The sequence below is a fragment of the Ornithorhynchus anatinus genome, chromosome X1 (assembly GCF_004115215.2).
Source record: "Ornithorhynchus anatinus isolate Pmale09 chromosome X1, mOrnAna1.pri.v4, whole genome shotgun sequence".
Taxonomy (NCBI): Eukaryota; Metazoa; Chordata; class Mammalia; order Monotremata; family Ornithorhynchidae; genus Ornithorhynchus; species Ornithorhynchus anatinus.
In genome coordinates this window covers 101,498,459-101,511,703 of record NC_041749.1, presented here as the reverse complement: position 1 = coordinate 101,511,703, position 13,245 = coordinate 101,498,459, and the positions used below count along the sequence as shown (strand labels likewise).

The 13,245-nt window shown below is 42.9% G+C and overlaps 1 non-coding gene across 1 annotated transcript; it reads right to left on the bottom strand.

Annotated features, from left to right (window-relative positions):
- Positions 1-974: 974 nt before the first annotated feature.
- On the bottom strand, positions 975-1,112 carry LOC114806820. Its single transcript, XR_003754878.1, has one exon. It is a non-coding gene; the product is annotated as a small nucleolar RNA SNORA7 (small nucleolar RNA).
- Positions 1,113-13,245: the final 12,133 nt, after the last annotated feature.

Sequence of the window (13,245 nt, the reverse complement as noted above, 5' to 3'; positions counted from 1 at the left end):
ACAGTCGTAATCCCCATTTTACAGATGAGGTAACTGAGGCCCAGAGAAGTGAAGCGACTTGCCCAAAGTCACACAGCTGACAAGTGGCGGAGCCAGGATTAGAACCCACGACCTCTGACTCCCAAGCCCTTGCTCTTTCCACTAAGCCATCTTCTTGTTCCTTCTATTTGTAAATAGTTTAGGTCTGCCTGGGCTCTTCCATGGGAAGTACCGTGGCCTCGTGGAGAGAGTACGGGCCTTGGAGTCAGAGAACCTGGGTTCTAATCCCAGCTCTGCCACTTGCCTTCTGTGTGACCTTGGGCAAGTCACTTAATTTCTCGGTGCCTCACTTACCTCGTCTGTAAAATGGGGATTAATACTGTGAGCCCTATGAGAGACATGGACTGTGTCCACCCTGGTTAGCCTGTATCTATCCCAGCACTTAGTATAGTGTCTGGCACATAGTAAGCACTTAAAAAATTCCATTTAAAAAATAAAAGATTGCAAGATCCCAGAGGGCAAAGATCTCTGCATAGAGTAGATATTGAATAAAAGCTATTTGTCTCCCCAGAAAGAGTCCAACCCTCTACCACCTGCTTTGGGTAGACTGTAAACTCATAGTGGACAGAAAATGTGTCTACCAACTCTGTTGTACTGTACATGCCCAAGCATTTAATACAGTGTTCTGTACATAGTAAGCCCTCAGTAAATGTCATTAATAATGATGAAGAAAATACAGGTTATCGATCAGTCATTAGTATCCATTTAGTGCCTTGTCTTGTGTTATGCTGTCGGGTCATCTCCCACCCATAGCAACACCATGGACACATCTCTTCCAGAATGCCCCACCTCCATCGGCCATCGTTCTGGTAGTGTATCCATAGAGTTGGCTTGGTTAAAATATGGACATGGTTCACCATTGCCTCCTTCCAAGCAGTAAACTTGAGTCTTGCCCTCGACTCTCTCCCATGCCGCTGCTGCCCAGCACAGTTTTGACTTGTAGCAGATTGCCTTACACTCACTAGCCACTGCCCAAGCTAGGAATGGAATGGGTAGGCCTCTGCGTGACTCTCCCTCCCATAGCTGAGACTGGTAGAGTACTGGAAACTCTCCAGGTGCTACCCTGAGAGGGTATTTAGTGCCTACTGAACACAAAACTGTATTCAGTGCTCAGGAGAGTACAATAGATTGAGTAGACAGAAACCCTACCCTCAGTGAATTTATGTTCTAGTGAAGTAGTTTACAGTTGATATCAGGATGATGATGATGTTGGAATTCTCATTGGAAACTGTGAATAAACCTTGGTCCTGTGACTTCTGGTGCATTTCCAGATAATAATAATAATAATGTTGGTATTTGTTAAGCGCTTACTATGTGCCGAGCACTGTTCTAAGCGCTGGGGTAGACATAGGGGAATCAGGTTGTCCCACGTGGGGCTCACAGTCTTAATCCCCATTTTACAGATGAGGGAACTGAGGCACAGAGAAGTTAAGTGACTTGCCCACAGTCACACAGCCGACAAGTGGCAGAGCTGGGATTCAAACTCATGAGCCCTGACTCCAAAGCCTGTGCCCTTTCCACTGAGCCACGATGCATGTGGAAACCAAAGCATGAGGCAAACAGCTGACCTCAGACCATGCATGTGAGTGTCAGCATTGGTTATTTCAGGAAAACTGCCCACCCCAACCCCAACGACTTTGCTCTCAATGTTGGAAAGAATAACAAAAAATAGGACTTGTCCTAGGGGAAAGTATTGCCTTCAGAGACTAGGCTGGTTTAGGATTTGCAATCAGAAAATTTCAAATGATAAACATGGACCCTAGTTACATCCCTAGATTTTGAAGTTATCAGGGCTTCTGCATTTGAACCACTAATCCTGAGGCAAAGAAAATTATTTTCATTTTATCACAATTCCAGTCACAATCCTCTCAACAAGGCTGATTTATTGTTATGCAGTGAGTCTTCATACATTTATCCAGTCAGAAGAAATGCACTAGTGGCTGTCCAACTCTCTATTGTTTGAAGAACATGATATCAGATTTCTTTTAATGCTTAGCCATCTATCTTGAATGTTCAGTTTAAGTGAACCTGACTTCCATTCTCTACTGGATACCATATTTATAAGGGTAATTTCATGCCATTTACACATGCTTTTCACATAAAGAATTAGATTTGAGTCTTAGTACATTGGTCATTGTTAAAATGCACCCTATTACTCTGTAGTATTCACCCAGGAAATCATTAAATCTTAATCTAAGTCATAAAACTCAGTTTTGCAACTTTAACCAAAGCCTTTAAAAATGGACTACATTCTATTTTCTTTGGGGCACAACCCCATGGAAATATTGGTTGCAAGAGTCGCGTGTGTAGGAGTATATACTTCTTGACAAAGAGATAAGAGAAAGACTAGCTACTAACAGAGATCTACTGAGATCCTTCTCATCTCACAAGCCTGCAAACCTGGAGTCATCCTTGACTACGCTCTCTCATTCACCCCACATATCCAATCCGTCACCAAAGCCTGCCAGTCTCACCTTCACAACATCGCCAAGATCCGCCCTTTCCTCTCCAACCAATCCACTACCACTTTAGAACCTTCACTCATCCCGACTGGATTACTGAATCAGCTCCTTTCTGACCTCCCAACTTCCTGTCTCTCCCTACTTCAGTCCATACTTCACTTTGCTGCCCGGATTATCTTCCTCAGAAAAGTTCTGGGGATGACACCATCCCTCCTCAAAAATCTCCAGTGGTTGTGCCTATCAACCTCAAAAACTCCTCACTATTGGCTTCAAAGCTCTCCATCACCTTAACCCTTTCTTACCTCACCTCCCTTCTCTCCTTCTACATCCCAGTTCCACACACTCCGCTCCTCTGGTGCTAACCTTCTCACTGTGCCTCGTTCTTGTCTGTCCCACTGTCGACCCCTGGCACACGTCCTTTACCTCTGGCCTGGAATACCCTCCCTCCTCAAATCCGCCAATCACACTTCCCCCCTTCAAAGACCTACTGAAGCCTCACCTCCTCCAAGAGGCCTTCCCAGACTAAGCTCCCCTTTTCCTCAGCTCCCCCTCCCCTCTGCATTGCCCCGACTCACTCCCTTTGCTCTATCCCCCCTCCCCACCCCACAGCACTTGTGTATATAGATATATATTCATTCATTCAATCGTATTTATTGAGCACTTACTGTGTGCAGAGCACTGTACTAAGCCCCTGGAAAGTACAAGTCAGCAACAGATAGAGACAATCCCTGCCCAACAATGGGCTCACAGTCTAGAAGGGAGGAGATAGACATCAAAACAAGTAAATAGGCATCAACAGCATCAATATAAATAAATAGAATTATAGATATATACACATCACTAATAAAATAAATAGAATAATAAGTTTGTACATATATACACAAGTGCTGTGGGGCAGGAAGAGGGGTAGAGCAGAGGAAAAGGGAGGCTTTGTCCGGGAAGGCCTCCTGGAGGAGGTGAGCTTTCAGTAGGGCTTTGAAGAGGGGAAGTGTGCTAGTTTGGTGGATTTGAGGAGGGAAGGCATTCCAGGCCAGAGGTAGGACGTGGGCCAGGTTGAGAGTGGGACAGCTGAGAGCGAGGCACAGTGAGAAGGTTAAAGAGCATGGGCTTGGGAGATGGAGGATGTGGGTTCTAATCCTGGCTCTGCCACTTTCATTCATTCATTTAATCATATTGAGCGCTTACTGTGTGTAAAGCACTATACTAAGTAGTTGGAAATTACAATTCCACAACAGAGACAATCCCTAACCAACAACAGGCTTGTCTGCTGTGTGATCTTTGGCAAGTCACTTCACTTCTCTGTGCCTCAGTTGCCTCATCTGTAAAATGGGGATTAAAAGTGTGAGCCCCATGTGGGACAACTTGATTACCCTGTATCTACCAGTGCTTAGATCACCATTTGGCATGTAGTGAGCACTTAACAAATACCATAATTGTTATACATATCTATAATTTTATTCATTTATATTGATATTCATTTACTTATGTTGATGTATACATACCTATAATTCTATTTATTTATATTGATGCCTGTTTACTTATTCTGATGTCGGTCTCCCCGCTTTCAGACTGTAAGCAGGTGTGGGCCAGAACTGTCTCTCTCTATTGCTGAATTGTACTTTCCAAGTGCTTAGTACAGTGCTCAGCACACAGTAAGTGCTCAATAAGTATGGTTGAATGAATGAATGAATCTACTGTATATCTCCAAAAATATACCTAAAAAACATATACAACAAGGCAAATTCTATCCTTATGGACTGTGGGGGTACAAACTCAACCGACTGCCAGTTCCCACCCAGAAACTGAGGGATGGCTGGAGAGGGCTTCCCGCTCTTGGTTATTCTCACTTTGAGCCAGGTCTAGACCTGTGATTTTGCAAAGAGCAATATCAGCAGTATTTAAAGCATGAGGCTAATTGGGGCAGCTGACCCCTGTCCCCCCAGCATATGGGACCCATAGGGGGTCCACTACAAAGGGTGGTTGTGTGGGAAAGAGGGGAGTCTGAATCATTCATTCCCTTCCCAGAGAAGTTAACTGACTTGCCCAAGGCCACACAGCAGCCTTGGATAGGAGAGGGACTATTTGTGATCCCAGAAACAACAAGGAAGAGCCTGACGAAGGCACTGAGGAGCTCTACTTGAGACAGGTCATCGCTGGCTTGTGAGGGCAAAGCATGGAGGGAGGCAGGGCCTTCTCTCCCTGATCTGCTCAGTAAGGGCATAGACCAGTCAGTGACTGCCACGTAGAGACACAGCTGCGATGCTTAAGGCAGATCAAAGGGACACAGTCCCTGTCCCATCTGAGGCTTCTGTGTGGCCTTGGGCAAGTCACAACTTCTCTGGGCCTCAGTTCCCTCATCTGTAAGACGGGGGGGTTGAGACTGTGAGCCCCACGAGGGGCAGGGACTGTGTCTAACCTGATTTGCTTGTATCCAGCGCTTAGAACAGTGCTTGGCACATAGTAAGCTCTTAACAAATACCATCATCATCATCATTATTATTATTCTCCTTTCTAATTGCCAAGCCTACAGCTATCTGATTATTCTATTTTTGTTCACTCCTCCATTAGATTTCAAGTCTTTTGAGGATAGGGACTATGTCTTTTACTTGAGTTAAATTCTCCCCAATGTCTAATATAGTTACTGCTCTGTCTATAGTAGATGCTCAATAAATACTTCTGATTTATTGATGTTCAGCTCTTTATTCCACCTGAACCATGTGCTAGAGACTCAGCTAGCACTCTCAGAATTCCACAAGAAATTTTAAGCTGAAACATCTGAAACTGAGGATACATGGGGTAGTGTCTGAGGATGTATGACCATGATTATCCAGTATATGTCCTATAACTCATTCCACTGTCCAATAAATCTAACGTCACGATTTTAATAAATATCTCTCCACATCCTTGTTTAAAACACATCCTAAAATAAAAGCATTTAGTGAGTGAAAAGAAAAGGAAGCAGATACAAAAAGAAAAAACAACTGGATAAATTGTCACCAGGGAAGTTTTGAATTAAGAGGAAAAACTGAATGGTTGGAATTACACAATAGAAATTTTTATTGGAAAGTTGGAACTATTTTATTAGAATAGTTATAACCTCCTTAGTGGAATTACGGATTGGTTATACATAGAGGACTATGAACAAATTATTTCCTAATTTCAAGAAAGTTCAGGCTCCCTCTAGACTGTGAACTTGTTGTGGGCATGGAATGTGTCTACTAACTGTTATATTTTAGACTCCCAAGTGCTTAGTACAGTGCTCTGCACAGAGTAAACACTCGATAATTATGACTGATTGAAAATGGAAATATTCCACTCTTGTTTTGCAATACATTCAGTCAAATTATAAAACTGCTTTCCAAATCCCAAATAAGGGTAGTTCTTAAAAGCAAATTAAATATTTCAAGGGGATTAACAGTGTTGGATAATTACTATTAAAGTTGATTCAGCAAGGAAGAGACAATAAGAGGGTTTTAGTCTCATACATCTACCTTTATGTTAGTGAAACATTTAACTAAAGGAATATATTCAGGGACAGTGGTTGGGGGAGCTGTCTATTCTGTATTTTAATGGGCAGGACAGATCCCAGGCAAGTGACCACGTTTATGAGCTTTACTTTGGGATGGAGGAAGGGTCTTCCAAGGGACTTCCCCCTAATATATAAACACAAACACACAGCTCTCACAACACCCAATTCCTTCCCAATGGGTGCTGTTATCGCCAACTCTACCACTTATGCTTGCACTATGACAGCATTTCACACCCCAGCAGCAGGCAGATGGCTGTCTGTATTCTGGAAGTTTACAACAAGACTGGAAACACATCAGAGTGGTATTGTCAGGAATCTCCAGGAAATAGCTGGAAAGTAACCACATGAGGTGAGGCAGTGAAGACAACAATGGTAGAAAAACAGGAGGAGGAGGAGGACTAAGCCTTTTCTCCCAATCTCTTCTGCATGGCCCTGACTTGCTCCCTTTATTCATCCCCCTCTCAGACCTGTAGCACTTAGGTGCATATCTGTAATTCATTTATACTGTTGTCTGCCTCCCACTGAAGGCTGTAAGCTCATTGTAGGCAGGGAATGTGTCTGTTCTATTTTTTATATTGTATTCTCCCAAGTGCTTAGTACAGTGCTCTGAACACAGTAAGCACTCAATAAATATGATTGGAGGAGTAGGAGAAGGAAAATAAAGAGGAAGCTGAATAGTCTTTCTTCTACTTCTCCACCTGCTTATTTTGGTGCCATTCTGGGTGTCAGTACCCTCTGAGCAACATGGCCAAAACTGGTAACTTACTGGGTACTACCAGAGATATTTTAGGTGCTGGAAAAGAGCTCCAAAATCCCAATCATCCAACCTAATGCAAGATGTTTGTTGCATTATAACTGGATGATATCTCCTGTCATCCCACAAATTTCCATCAATCATAAGAATGTATCGAATATATATTGTTTGCAGAGAACTATACCAAATGCTTGGGAGAGTACAATACAATAGGGTTGGTAGACATGATCCCTGCCCACAAGGAGTTTACAGTCTGGTGGGGAAGACTGACATTAAAATAAATTACAGATAGGGAAAATGACAGAATATAAGGCTATGTACCTAAGTGCTATGGGGCTGAGGGTAGGGTGAGTATCAAAGTCCTTAAGGATTACAGATCTAAGTGCATAGATGACACAGACAGGAGGGAGAATAGGGTGGGAAAATGAGAAGTTAATTAGGGAAGGCTTATTAGAGAAGATATGATTATAGTATGGCTTTGAAAATGGGGACAGTGGTAGTCTGAGGATATGAGGTGGGAGGGAATTCCAGGCCACAGGGAAGATAAGGGCAAGAAATCAACAGTGCAATACACAAGATCGAAGTACAATGAGTAGGTTGGCATGAGAGGAGCGGAGTGCATGGACTGGGTTGATTGTGGTAAGGTGGCGGGGGAGAGCTGACAGTGCTTTGAAGCCATTGAAAGGAGATTTTGGTAAATAGAGAGATGTATGGGTAATCATTGGAGGTTTATGAGTGGGTAGACTACTGTAGAAAACAGTGTGAATGAATTATCATAATAGAATGAATACTTTTATCATCATATTTGTCAAGACAAAAGATCAATCATATTTATTGAGCACCGAACTAAGCACTTGGAAGAGTACAATAGAATTGGTAGACATGATCCCTGTCCTCAAGGAGCTTGTACTCTAGCTGGAGAGGAAAGAAATAAAAATACAAATCAGGTAAGAGGAGGTAAACAGTTATGAAGATATGTACATAAATGGTATGACAAATGCTGAATATTTAAATGATTAGATGGTACAGAATCAATCAATTGTATTTATTGAGTGCTTACTTCATGAAGAGCACTGTACTGAGCACTTGAGAGATATAACAGAAGCATTCCCTGCTGGCAGTCAGTCGGAGGATTCATTCATTCATTCAATCATTTATTGAGTTCTTATAGTGTGCAGAGTACTAGACTGTAAGCCTGTCAATTAGACTGTAAGCCCGTCAAATGGCAGGGACTGTCTCTATCTGTTGCCGACTTGTTCATTCCAAGTGCTTAGTACAGTGCTCTGCACATAGTAAGCGCTCAATAAATACTATTGAATGAATGAATACTAAGGGCTTGGGAGAGTACAATACAACAATAAACTGTGATATTCCCTGCCCACAAGGAAAGTACAATACAACAGTAAACGGTGACATTACCTTCCCACAATGAACTTTCAGTCTAGAGGAGGGGAGACAGACATCAGTGCAAATAAATAAAATTGTAGATGTGTACATAAGTGCTTTGGGGCTAGGAGGGGGTAACACAAAGGGATCAAGTCAGGGCACAGCAGAAGGGAGTGGGAGATGGGGAAAAGTGTGGCTTAGTCTGGGAAGGTCTCTTGGAGGAAATATCCCTTCAAAAAGTCTTTGAAGGGGGGAAGAGTAATTGTCTGGTGGATTTGAAGAAGGAGGACATTCCAGGCCAGAGGTAGGACGTAGGCCAGTGGTCGGCAGCGAGACAGGTGAGATCGAGGCACAGTGAGAAGGTTAGACCAGAGGAGCAAAGTGTATGGGCTGGATTGTAGAAGGAGAGAAGTGAGGTGAAGTAAGAGGGGGCAAGGTGATGGAGTGCTTTAAAGCCAGTGGTGAGGAGTTTTAGTTTGATATAGAGGTGGATGGGCAACTGTTAGAGTGTTTTGAGGAAAGGGTGGTGACATGTCCTGAACATTTCTGCAGAAGAATGATCTGGGCAGTAGAGTGAGTTATGGACTGGAGTGGGGAAAGACAGGAGACTGATGCAGTAATCCAGGTGGGATAGAATGAGTGATTGTATTAACTTGGTAGCAGTTTGGATGGAGAGGAAAGGGCAGATTTTAGTGATGTTGTGAAGGTGGGACTAACTGGATTTAGTGATCGATTGGATATGTGGGTTGAATGAAAGAGAGTAGCCAAGGATGGCCTTTGAGGTAGGAAGGATGGAGGTTCCATCTACAGTGATGGGTAAGTCAGGGGGAGGACAAAGTTTGGGTGGGAAGATAAGGCGTTGTTTTGAACATGTTGAGCTTGAGGTGATGGGAGGACATCTAAATAGAGATGTTTTGAAGGCAAGAGGAAATGCAAGACTGGAGAGAGAGAGAGAGAGATCAGGCTGGAGATTTGGATTTGAGTACCATCCTCACAGAGGTAGTAATTGAAGCCATGGCAGTAAATGAGTTCTCCAAGGGAGTGGGTGTAGATGGAGAATAGAAGGGGACCCAGAACTGAACTTTGAGGGACCACCACACTTAAGGGGTGGGAAGTGGAGGAGTAGCCCATAAAGGAGACTGAGAATAAATGGCTAGAGAGATAAGAGGAGAACCAGGAGAGGATATAGTCAGTGAAGCCAAGGTTGGATAATGTTTCTAGGAGAAGGGGGTGGTCCACAGTACTGTAGGCAGCTGATAGGTCGAGGAGGATTAGGATGGAGTAGAAGCCATTGGATTTGGCAAGAAGTAGATCATTGGTGACCTGAGAGGGCAGTTTCTGTGGAGTGAAGGGGAGAGGCAGATTGGAGGGGGTCCAGGAGAGAATTAGAGGAGAGGAATTTGAGACAGAGAGTGTAGACAACTCGTTCAAGGAGTTTATAGAGGAATGGTAGGAGGCAGATCGGGGGATAACGGCAGGGAGCCGTGGGATCAAGGGAGGGTTTTTTAGGATGGGGGAGACATGGGCTTGTTTCAAAGCACTAGGAAAGAAGCCATTGGAAAGCCAACAGTTGAAGATGACTCTTAGGGAGGGAAGAAAGGAGGGGGCAACAATTTTGATAAGGTGCGAAGGAATGGGGGCAAGTGTGCAGGTGGAGGGCATGGATTTTGAGAGGAGGCTGGATATCTCCTCTAGAGATACTGCTGGGAAGGATGGGAACATAGTAAACTCTTAAGTATCATAAAATGAAAAAAATTCAGAACAGTAGGGATGAAAAATGCTAGTTGAAAATTATGCAAACAACGGAGCTGTCACATACAATTCCTTCCTTATATGTCTCTCCCCATGGCCATGGGTTTCACTGACTGATAGATGCTGCCTGAAGCTACTAACAACCTGCAATCAGCCCTTCACTCCTAACCTACTGCTAGCCTGCTATGGTATCTGAATTTACCAGTGACTATGTAGGGCAACAGTCGAGCTGGAGAGAGTGGGTGAGTCACTAAGTTAATTATATTTATTGAGAGCTTATCGTGTGTGGAGCACAGTATTAAGTTCTTGGAAGAGTACAGTACAAGAGAGTTTGTAGACACAATCCCTGCCTTAATGGAACTTGCGGTCTAGTGGGGTTTATAAGGGTAAAAGGATAACAAAACCTGAGATGTTCTTGGTCATTGAGGAGGATACGGTGATGTCAGAGAAATCTGAAGAAAGTCTTGGGGTCGAGTCTGCCAATACATGGCTCCCCTAACATTTATTTAATTTATGAGGCCCAGGAATTGCACATATTAGATAAGCACAGTGCTAAGCTTGTCTACATATATCCTGCACCAATACTCCTGCCATATTCTCTCTCTGCAGGGTGGCTCAGTGGAAAGAGCCCAGACTTGGGAGTCAGAGGTCATGGGTTCTAATCCCAGGCCCGCCACCTGTCAGCTGTGTGATTTTGGGCAAGCCACTTAACTTCTCAGTGCCTCAGTTACCTCATCTGTAAAATGGGGATTAAAATTGTGAGCCCCACATGGGACAACCTGATTACCCTGTATCTACCCCAGCACTTAGAACAGTGCTCAGCACATAGTAAGTGCTTAACAAATACCAGCACTATTATTTTTATTATGAGAATAATGTATGAATTTATTTGTATTGTTATTCTTTGCTTAAATGTCTTATTTAATTTTCTCTTTTTTTAAAATGGAAGTGAAAAAGACTGTCCCATCTCTTACTAAATATTATACTCACTCACAACATGTGCCCCTAGGCACCAGGAGACCTGGAAAGTGGGTGGTAATAATTCAGCCCAAACCACCAGCACAACTACAAAAACAACCAGTACTGAATGGATTAGACAATAAAACTGCTAAAATTTCCATACTAGCTTGAGCAATATCAGCCTGAGCTTGAAATAATTTGCAGTAAACAGCTACAATTTTGTTGAGTATAGGAAGCTGAGCCCCATGTGGATCATGGACTGCATCCAACCTGATTAGCATGTAACTACCCCAGCACTTAGTGCAGTGCCTGGCACATAGCAAGCGCTTAACAAATAACATTTTTTTTAAAAAAAACCAAACACAACATCAACACTCTCCTGATCCTAGCCTAAATTGACTTGTCAATCCCTTAGGCCCTTATTACTGAGTGTGGGAAAACCACTTCCCTTCCCCCAGTCTCCTGGGAGGTGATAGGCATTTTGTTAATTTTCTGTTCGATAAAGAAAAAACGAAAATTGATCTCTTGCAGTTGTTGAGTAAATCTGAGCACAAGACCTTTTATCAGTCTGGCACACCCAAGCATTTTAACTTCCTGAATGGCATCCTGAAATCCTTCCAAGTTAGAATACCTCTTCCTCCCTCTCTGGTCCCCCTCACCTTTATTACATAGGAATATGGGGTTAAAGTTTATTTGGGTGATGGCTGGATTGATGTTTCTGACTGGGGACAGGCAATGGCTCTAGGAAGATTTTATGCCCTATTTGGCTCTCTTCACCCCTCTGTCCAACAGTGCAGGGTCTACCTGCAACACTTACAGATCTGAATGGTAATTTTGAGTTTATGTGAGGATCAAGTGCTTTAAGCAGCTCTCCATGTTTTATTCATGTTTTCTAACTCATTTCCTATTTACCTGCTGAAAACCCTGCCAGAAGTCGTTTTTGGCAGTAAGCAAATAATTCATTTAGTGGACATCTGCTCAGAATTTTTGGTGGATAATGATCAGAGCACAAATCTGTGAGCCCAGCTGACTAGGTTCAACCCTGAGTTGCCCAGAGAGTTCTTTAGGTCTTAAGATAAAAAAACCAAAACAAAATAAAAACAAAAAAAGTTTTCAAAGAATTGTGTTTGCAATTAAAATATGGAAGGGGTAACACAATATCATCTTCCTACCACTTTCTATTTCCAATTCATCAAGTAAAACTTCCTTTCTAAAAGTCAAAGAAAATGCTACTCCATCAAGTGGTGTTTCATTTCAATTTATGGAAACAGACACGCTGGCAGAGATTAAAAGGAAACCAAGTAGCCTCTGTCACCTGGAGAGAAAAGAAGTCTTAAACTTGAAACATTAGTCACACTTGACGGTATATTTTTCAGGAGCCACATCCAAAACCCTGAGCACTCATAGACAATTAAGTTAAAATGGCCCATAGAAAGCTCTGGGAATCTACCTTCCAGACAAGCATATTTCAGCTATTTTAAACATTCAAACTTTCAGCCAAGACACAAAGCCATTTTTCTCTATTTAGTTTTCCTCATGGAAAACAATGAAGCAATGAAGGAAGAGGGGGTAACTGTAATTTTATTTGTGAAGTGTTTAAGGCCATTATTTCATAAAAATCACCCAGCCATATCTGGATGAAATGATCTTTAGATCATCCAATCCAATTGATATTTCACTACATCTACTCAATGTGACATAATAGAATGAGAGAAACACTGCTCTGAACAGAAGCAGGTGGTCGCAACTATTTGTCCAAGCCCAGGATTATTTGGGAGTTGTCCCCAGTACTTGCAAATCAGTGATGATGTGGGGTGATGCCCTCATAAAGAGTCTTAGAGTCACGGGGCACTGGTGGGAGATAAAGGCCAGGCAGCAGAGCCCAGAGACAGGTATTGGATCTGGCCCAAGAGGGAGGGGAGAAGAGCACGACAGAGCAAGATACCAAAAAAAGATCCCAGAGGGGACAAAGCACAAAAAGTACAGTTGTAATCAGTCGTATTTACTGAGAGCTTACTGTGTGCAGAGGACTGTTCTAAGCGCTTGGTACAGTATAACAGAGTTGGTAGACATGTTCGCTGCCCACAGTGAGTTTGCAGTGTTAAAACCTGGGGCTCTGCCACAGCTGGAACAAGACACTTGAACCCCAAAGAAGGAAACCCAAAGTGCCCGATAAATACCACTGATTTATTTTTCGGCTGTGTGACTTTGGGCAAGTCACTTAACTTCTCAGTTACCTCATCTGTAAAATTGGATTAAGACTGTGAGCCCCACCTGGGACAACCTGATAACTTTATATCTCCCTCAGCACTTAGAACAGTGCTTGGCACTTAGCAAGTGCTTAACAAATACCGTCATCATCA